This window comes from Triticum aestivum, chromosome 6B (genome assembly GCF_018294505.1).
Source record: "Triticum aestivum cultivar Chinese Spring chromosome 6B, IWGSC CS RefSeq v2.1, whole genome shotgun sequence".
Classification (NCBI taxonomy): domain Eukaryota; kingdom Viridiplantae; phylum Streptophyta; class Magnoliopsida; order Poales; family Poaceae; genus Triticum; species Triticum aestivum.
Window position 1 is genome coordinate 336304769 of NC_057810.1, and position 10251 is coordinate 336315019.

The following is a 10251-nucleotide window of genomic DNA, read 5'->3' on the forward strand; positions in this document are numbered from 1 at the left end:
CGAACCGAGTAGACTACGGGGCCACCTCGGGGAAACTTGAGGGTTGGTTTTACTCATAGGATGTCTCATCCGTTGTGCCCCAAGAATGAGATATGTGCAGCTCCTATCGGGATTTGTCGGCACAGTCGGGCGGTCTTGCTGGTCTTGTTTTACCATTGTCGAAATGTCCTGTAACTAGGATTCCGAGTCTGATTGGGTGATTTTGGGAGAAGGATTATCCTTCATTGATCTTGAGAGCTTGTGATGGGCTAAGTTGCGACACCCCTGCAGGGTATAAACTTTCGAGGGCCCTACCCGCGGTTATGTGGCAGATGGGAATTTGTTATATCCAGTTGGAGAGAACTTGACACTTGACTTAATTAAAATGCATCAACCGTGTGTGTAGCCGTGATGGTCTCGTTTCGGCGGAGTTCGGGAAGTGAATACGGTTTGGGTTATGTTTGAACGTAAGTAGTTTCAGGATCACTTCTTGATCACTTCTAGCCTTACGATCGTTGCTTAGTTTCTCTTCTTACTCTTGTACTCGTATGTTAGCCACGATATTTGCTTAGTGCTTGCTGCAACTCCACCTCATTACCACATCCTACCCATAAGCTTAAATATTCTTGATCTCGCGGGTTCTGAGATTGCTGAGTCCTCGTGACTCACAGATACTACTTAAACAGTTGCAGGTGCCGATGATACCAGTGCAGGTGATGCTACCGAACTCAAGTGGGAGTTCGACGAGGACCTTGGTTGTTACTATGTTTCGTCTCCTGATGATCAGTAGTGAAGCCTAGTTGGGACGATCGGGGATCTAGCATTTGGGGTTATCTTCTTTTCATTTGGGTTTGTCCGTAGTCAGACTATGTGTGTACTCTGAATGATGTATGAATTATATGATCTTTGTGTGAAGTGGCAATTGTAAGCCAACTCTAGTTATCCCTTTCTTGTTCATTACATGGGATTGTGTGAAGATGACCCTTCTTGCGACAAAACCACAATGCGGTTATGTCTCTAAGTCGTGCCTCAACACGTGGGAGATATAGCCGCATCGTGGGCACTACACTCATGGGTGAACGTTGGACAAGTTATCGCATATGGCAAGTCGCCAGCGTCCCTCGACGCAGGCTTGTACACAATAGGCCTAGCATGCCTATCAGACTGAGACGTGCATCCCGTCGCCGCTCGGTAGTGGTCCGGGCATCTTCCTTGAGCCGCTCTCAAAGAACTCGACGTTGGTCACGACGCGTCCGTGGGTCGGATGATGCTGTGGACACGTTATCACGGGCGTCAACCCGACGGGCCGGCCGTGGTGGAGGGAAGTACACCATGGTCGCGGCGCCTCCGACCCTTCCACTGTCAACGTGCGCCGACTCGATGGCCCGGCGCCACGAGGGACTTGCTTCCCAGTGGCTGTCCCTGTTGGCATGGCTGACAAGGCTTTGGATGGCAACCCTCCACTATTCTTGCTTCTCCAGAGCAGGAGGAAAGTCGAGGAGTAGCTGCGCTCGCACCAATGCTTCTGCTCGTGAGGGTGGCAGCGACAGGCGCGGGGAATGGGAGGAACTCGGACTTCTAACTATGTTAAAAGGAGTCCCATCACGATTCCGCGACCACGTGCCTTTTTCGCCAGCATCATGGCGTGCATGTCGGCCCTTCGCGTCCTGAGTGTGACGCTGCGGTTTTTTGCCGTGGTGGTGCCCGGGGTCTTCAACATCGCGGCGTTGTTCATCGCACATGAGCTGAGAGGACCGCAGCGCGTGCACTGGCGGGGTCGTCTTCCTGCCCTTGGAGGTCCCCGCGCCACCCGCAGGCAGCGGAACTCCGTCCTTGGGCGCGGTAGCGTGTGGACCGCCGCCGCTGCTATGGACAATGCCGCTCGCCTGGCTTCTTGTGTCTGGATGACGCGGACAATCTTGATATCCTCTACCACTCGCGTCCGCCGTGTCGCCCGTCCGCGCCGGCATGGGCGGAGCCGCTCCAGACGGGCCAATCGTTGTGATCGTCTTCTTCTTTGAAGCCATGGCAACGAGGAAACTACTGTACTAACTAGCAGACCAGATTCTCACAACTAATTTCCCCCTACCTGGCGCGCCAAAGATGTCGGTGAAACAAACACCTATGGGGTCACAAGGATCCCTTCTACGTTCGGCGGGGGATTAGCTGCACGAAGAGCAGGTCTAGCAGTTAGCACATAGGGGATTTTACCCAGGTTCGGGCTGCAAAGATGCGTAATTCCCTAGTCCTGCTTGTCTGGATATATGTGTTCTTGAGCTTTTGAACTAGCTATGATGCGAGCACGGTCCAAAAGTCCGAATCCTCTCTCTGTATGCCTTGGGCCTCCTTTTATATGTAAAGCGGTTGCCACCATGGCACACAGGAGGTGGCAAGCTACGGTGTACGAGCTTATCGCTTGGCACCATAGGCAAACGCATTTATGCGTTGCCTATGTGCCCTCTTGCTTTATCGGGGACGACAATAGAAGCCATCCCATCCATTGCCGCTCCTCCTTGCTTCGACATGTGTCCAGGCTGACGAGGCATGCGGTGCCACACTGGCTAGCTAGCTGCTATGTTGGCGCGATAGTAAAGCCTCCATGAAGATCTGCATGCTGCCATGCACGTGTATGCTTCATTGGCACGACGGTCATCACTCTAGAGTGCTGGTGAGGTGGTGAACCCTTGCCGGGCGTGGGTCTGGCCGGGGCCCTGTGATCGTCCCCGTCAAGGCTTGCCGGGGGCCTTGGAGTCGTCCCCGGCAAGGGTCTTGACATGGGTCTTCATCTTCTCGTCGCATGTGGACCCATGGGCTGTCAGTCTTTATGTGGATCTGCAAGCTACCACACATGCGTTCACAGATCTTGGTCTTAATGTTGTCGATGGTGTCTGAACTCTCAGCCCCAAGGGTGATGGTCTTGTTGGCGCTGCGCAGGTCGCCCCGGCAAGGGTGTTGCCGGGGGAGGTCCTACTCGCCCTATGCTCCTTTTTCTTTGAGTATTTGTCGTGTTAGCCTTCGTGTTTTGTCTTTTGTTGTCCTACCGGGCCCGACCACAGGCATGGCTACAACTGCCCATGCACAAGTAAGGGGTACAAAAGAGCCCATACTTTTGTACATTGACAGTCGGTATCATCATAACTACACTACTAGGGAAAAGCCTAGCAGCAGGGAGGGTGTTAGGCCTATCAATAGCGCGGGCTGGAGCACTACTGGTACGGCGCTACAGCTAAAGGTTAGCAGTAGCGTGCCTCAACCCACACTACTGCTAAATCGACATAGTAGTAGCGCTTTCCTAGAGGAGCGCTACTGGTAATTAGTAGTAGCGGTTCTCCCTGCCAGTGCTACTACTATTATTTCGTATTTTTTTCTTTTTTATTTCATGTTGTATTCATACACCTTTACAAAAGTTTTCATACAATAGGAATTTAGAGATTGTTTTTACATCATAATGAGTTATTACATCACGGGGTGAAAGAACCATGGACTAGTTTCAAGTGGATGTCCATCCACTTGAAACTAATCCGTTGTTCTTTCACCCAATGATATAATAAATATCATCATCATCATCATATCATTAACAACTTATCATCATAATACATCATTGTCATATAACACCTCCTCAAGATCATCGTTTTCATCAATGAGACATCACATAGCAAACTGGTCACTAGTCGTAATCACAAGTACTCCTCATCATCAACTCTAACACATTGTACCACATAATAAACATATTGTACCTCATAGGACCTACTACATTCTCTTAGGACCTACTACATTCTCTAAGGTAAAATAGCAAAAAACAAGATAGCCCCTAACTCTCTATTATGGAGAATGGAGATTATCATGTCTCCAATTCTTGCCTTTCGCTTAATGTTACTTCCAAGAAGCTCCTCGTGAATGTCCAAACATTTTTTCTATTCTTTGATTAGCATGTGTTCACCGATTTTAGAAATCCAATATGCATAGGTGAGCTCCCTAGATTGACCTGGCAGTATGTTCAGAACTGCAAGGCGACCATTCTGATACATCAGATGAGGCACACAATCCATCGGGAGTTTCTATTGGAAAACATATTAATAACTTCGTAGTTAGCAATGATGTACTAGTTTTAGAAGTATGCAAAAGATGCACAGATGTTGTAATAGTAAAAAATCTTACCAGGGTATCTCCATAGAAGTTACCGTGGTTCAACACGTGCACTAGTGGCACGTATTCACCATAATTTGTAGGAGTTCGATAATAGCTATTGTAATTCTCAAGATAAGTACAAAATGCGATCAGATGACTTTTCTCCTTATAAGTTAATTGGGAGCCATCAGTGTAGTGGGTTTTGTCTACCATCTTCCGCACATTCTTTGAAGAATCAAAATAAGCTGTCAATGGAAATAAGCTGTCAACTATTTTGAAATAAACAATATAAATTAGTTAATAACTATGTTTGAGAAACTCACATTGCGGTAGAATCGGAAGCGTATCAACAAGGACCCAAATGTCCATATTGTCTTGCTCGATGTCAGGATCACCAAGATCCACGGTGACAATCATACCCTCATAAAAACCATACATTTTGCAAAGTGCTTCCCAATTTTGGCAACCAAAATGGGTTACGCTCTGAGAATTGTACAGATTTACTTCAAAATCCATATCATGATAGGTCCTTAGGTGTATTTTCTTTGTTTCAAAATTTTCATGGTCTTCCAAACCCATCCTCTCCAAGACATAGCGTCTTGCATGGCATGGGATAAGCTAGTCGAATTGTAAAAGATGAAAATTAGACGTTGAAATAGTTGAAGTCATGCTTAATTACGAAAAAACACTTGTCGTTGTTGCGTACCGTTTCAACATCGAAGGTCTCCTCGAACTTAATGCTGAAGCGCCGATCTTCATCCAGCTCAAGGAACATGTCGCACAGACCTCGATCGTCGTGGCACCAGCTGCACTCCCCCGGGAGACTGTCGTCGTCCGAGTATGACATTTCCTATGTTCATAATTCAAAGATTAAACTTGTACAATTAAATATATGTACTAAAAAACCAGGCCACTCGATATTTCCTACATATTCTAGCACAAGTCATGGCAGAATTCACGAAAAAATCCGGCATGACCTTTGCTAAAAAAGGACATATCGAGCACCTGAAATTTGCCGGAACGGAAATTAATCAACACTCCGGCAAAACATAGGCCACTCGGAGGTGTAACCTGAACATGAACGGCCACTTGGGCAACCACACATCCTATTTGAGCAACACAAGATATACATGGAGATTTGGCTGGTCTCACCTTGAGGTCGGAGGGGGTCGGTGACGGGGACGACGGCGGGGATGATGGAGGGGCTCCTTGATTTCTGCAAAAGCAAAAACCCTATAAGTTATCACTAATACATCCCGAATAATTGCTTAAACTAAAAAAATAACAACAGATATGACATGTTCAACTAGTTTTATTAATTCAACTAGTTCTTACTAAATATAAACTTACTATAAATAGAAAAAAACTAGTTCTTTCTAAAAATGAGATAGTTCAACTAGTTATATTGATTATCTTACTAGAAATAGATTAGTTCTATTAATGCAACTAGTTCAACTAGTTTATTAATTTACTTACTAAACTAGTTCGACTAAAACTAAACTAGTTCAACTAGTTTATTAATTTACATACTAATTATTTTAAACACTTACTAAAAATAGTAAAAATAAACTACAATATACAATAGTAAAAAACATCTACTACTACTACTACTAAACATCTACTACTACTAATTAACATCTACTACTACTAAAAATCATTATCTATGAACACTAAATTAACATCTACTACTACTAAACAACATCTAGTACTAACTAAGAAGAGAGAAAGGGGGTGGGGGGCTTACAGAGAGGGGAGAGACGGTGGCGGAGAGGTGCTCGGCGACGGAGATGTAGGGGCGGCGAGGGCGGGCTCGGGATCGGAGGCGGCGGTGCTGGGCGGGCTCGGGCGGCGGCGATGAGGTCGAGGGAGGCGGCGGTGAGGTCGAGGGCGGCGATGGTGAGGTCGAGAGCGGCGGTGGGTGGCGGTGGTGAGCTTGAGAGCGGCCTCGGGCGGCGGCAGTGAGGGCAGGCTCGGGCGGCGGTGACAGAGGAGTAGGGGAAAGGGGGGGGATGGAGGACTTAGCAAAATTTTGAGCCCACGGGTGGTTAATTCAGAAGTAGCAGTAGCGCGTTCCAGAAAGCGCACTACTGCTACGTTAGCTACAGCGCGTTTTGGTATACACGCTACTACTACTCCTTTCTCTTTTTTCCCCTTTTTCATTTATTTTTCTTCACATTTTTTTCCTTTCATCATATTCTATTTCTTTCATTTTCAATTACCTTTATATTTGCTTTCCATTTAATTTTATATCCTTTAGCAGTAGCGAGTTTAGAACAAAACACGCTGCAACAAAGGAAGTTGCGGTAGCGCGGCTCAATATGGATCGCTACTACTATGTGTAGCCTATCGGCTAAGCTGTGGGAATTTTAGTAGTAACGTGTTTTGAACAAGGCACGCTACTGCTAGAACTTTATCTGTAGCGCGGTTTGTGCACGCGCGCTACTGCTACTTACCACCAGCGTGCTTTTTTGACCCACGCTACTGCTAAACTTCTGTGTATAAGGTTTTCCCTAGTAGTGCTAGTTCAATCTTGTTCCCGGCATGTCTCCTTACTCGTTTGATAATGCTTCATCCCGCAACTAACTCATTAGTCACATTGCTTGCAAGGCTTCTAGTGATGAGCATTACCGAGAGGGCCCAGAGATACCTCTCCGATACACAGAGTGACAAATCCTATTCTCGATCTATGCCAACCCAACAAACACCTTCGGAGACACCAGTAGAGCTTCTTTATAATCACCCAGTTACGTTGTGACGTTTGATAGCACACGAGGTGTTCCTCCAGTATTCAGGAGTTGCATAATCTCATAGTCAGAGGAACATGTATAAGTCATGAAGAAAGCAATAGCAATAAATCTTAACAATCATTATGCTAACACATGTTTATGGTCAGGAAACATGTCTCTAGTGATGGGTCTTTTCCACCACATCATTCTCTAGTGATGTGATCCCATTCATCAAATGACAACACATGTCTATGGTCAGGAAACATGACCATCTTTGATTAAAGAGCTATCAAGTAGAGGCATACTATTCACGAATGTACTAAGTTTCTGGTTAATACAATTCTAGCATGAATAATAAACATTTATCATGATATAAGGAAATATAAATAACAACTTTATTATTGACTCTCGGGCATATTTCCTTCAGTCTCCCACTTGCACTAGAGTCAATAATCTAGATTACATAGTAATGATTCTAACACCCTGGGAGTCTTGGTGCTGATCATGTTTTGCTTGTGGAAGAGGCTTAGTCAATGGGTCTGCAACATTCAAATCCGTATGTATCTTGAAAGTCTCTATGCCTCCCTCCTTGACTTGATCGCAGATGGAATTGAAGCGTCTCTTGATGTGTTTGGTTCTCTTGTGAAATCTGGATTCCTTTGCTAAGGCAATTGCTCCAGTATTGTCACAAAAGATTTTCATTGGACCCGATGCACTAGGTATTACACCTAGATCAGATATGAACTCCTTCATTTGTTGCTTCTGAAGCTGCTTGGAACTGCCCCAACTGACAGCTCCACCATTCAATATAAATACGTATCCGGTTTGCAACTTAGAGTCATCTGGATCAGTGTCAAAGCTTGCATCAACGTAACCATTTACGACGAGCTCTTTGTCACCTCCATAAACGAGAAACATATCCTTAGTACTTTTCAGGTATTTCAGGATGTTCTTGACCGCTGTCCAGTGATCCACTCCTGGATTACTTTGGTACCTCCCTGCAAGACTTATAGCAAGGCACACATCAGGTCTGGTACACAGCATTGCATACATGATAGAACCTATGGCTAATGCATAGGGAATGCCTTTCATTTTCTCTCTATCTTCTGCAGTGGTCGGGCATTGAGTCTAACACAACTTCACAGCTTCTAACACAGGCAAGAACCCTTTCTTTGACTAATCCATTTTGAACTTCTTCAAAACTTTATCAAGGTATGTGCTTTGTGAAAGTCCAATTAAGCGTCTTGATCTATCTCTATAGATGTTGATGCCCAATATATAAGATGCTTCACCGAGGTCTTTCATTGAAAAATTCTTATTCAAGTATCCTTTTATGCTATCCAGAAATTCTGTATTATTTCCAATCAATAATATGTCATCCACATGTAATATTAGAAATGCTACAGAGCTCCCACTCACTTTCTTGTAGATATAGGTTTCTCCAAAAGTCTGTATAAAACCATATGCTTTGATGAGCGTATTCCAACTCTGAGAGGCTTGCACCTGTCCATAAATGGATCGCTAGAGCTAGCACACTTTGTTAGCACCTTTTGGATCGACAAAACCTTCTGGTTGCATCATATACAACTATTCTTTAAGAAATCCATTAAGGAATGCAACTTTGACATCCATTTGCCAAATTTCATAATCATAAAATGCAGCAATTGCCAACATGATTCAGACAGACTTAAGCATCGCTACGGGTGAGAAGGTCTCACCGTAGTCAACTCCTTGAACTTGTGGAAATCCTTTTGCAATAAGTTGAGATTTGTAGATAGTAACATTACCGTCAGCGTCCATCTTCTTCTTGAAGATCCATTTATTATCTATGGCTTGCCGATCATCGGGCAAGTCCACCAAAGTCCACACTTTGTTCTCATATATGGATCCCATCTTAGATTTCATGGCCTCAAGCCATTCCACGGAATCTGGGCTCATCATCGCTTCCTCATAGTTCGTAGGTTCATCATGGTCTAGTAACACGACTTCCAGAATAGGGTTACCGTACCACTCTGGTGTGGACCGTACTCTGGTTGACCTACGAGGTTCGGTAGTAACTTGATCTGAAGTTTCATGATCATCATCTTTAGCTTCCTCGCTAATTGGTGTAGGAATCACTGGAACTGATTTCTTTGATGAACTACTTTCCAATTCAGGAGAAGGTACAATTACCTCATCAAGTTCTACTTTCCTCCCGTCACTTCTGTCGAGAGAAACTCCTTCTCTAGAAAGGATCCATTCTTAGCATTGAATATCTTGCCTTCGGATTGGTGATAGAAGGTGTACCCAACAGTTTCCTTTGGGTATCCTATGAAGACGCATTTCTCCGATTTGGGTTCGAGCTTATCAGGTTGAAGCTTTTTCAGATGAGCATCGTAGCCCAAAACTTTAAAAAATGACAGTTTGGGTTTCTTGCCAAACCACGGTTTATATGGTGTCGTTCAACGAATTTAGATGGTTCCCTGTTTAACATGAATGCAACCGTCTCTAAAGCATAACCCCAAAACAATAGCGGTAAATCAATAAGAGACATCATAGATCGCACCATATCTAATAAAGTATAGTTACGAGGTTCGGACACACCATTACGCTGTGGTGTTCCAGGTGGCGTGAATTGCGAAACTATTCCACATTGTTTCAAATGAAGACCAAACTCGTAACTCAAATATTCGCCTCCGCGATCAGATTATAGAAACTTTATTTTCTTGTTACGATGATTTTCCACTTCACACTGAAATTCTTTAAGCTTTTCCAATGTTTCAGACTTATGTTTCATCAAGTAGATATACCCGTATCTGCTCAAATCATCTGTGAAGGTCAGAAAATAATGATACCCGCCACGAGCCTCAACACTCATTGGACCGCATACATCGGTATGTATTATTTCCAATAAGTCAGTAGCTTGTTCCATTGTTCCAGAGAATGGAGTTTTAGTCACCTCAATACTGATAGAGGCAAAGGTGTCCCGTCTTTCGATGAGATGATGGATATCGCTTTGGTGGAAGTCGACTTTGACGATCCGACTACGAACGTGCGAGGACGTCGCGCCTTAGCAATCGCTAAACCAACTCCGAGAGGTTATTGACCATGCTGGAGCACGATCAACCTGACCACGAGGGTCCGTTTCCTGCGAGCAAACGAAGAACAAGTAAGAAACTGAGATAATCTGGATATTGCGAATATAAGATGAAAGCTTTATTGATCAAGGTGGGGTTCTGTGACGTCTTTGTCTGGTCGTTGAACACAAATGAAGTACGCAAAGTTGCAGCTATGGCAAACTTTAATCTAAACAAAACCCAAAGTCTAAACGGTGCCCTAAGGGCTGTATATATGGAGGAAGAGGGGGTGAATTTCGTGGCCCTTGGTGGAGGGGTCCGAAACTAACCCTATCTCTTGTTTCCCCACACATACGGACTCT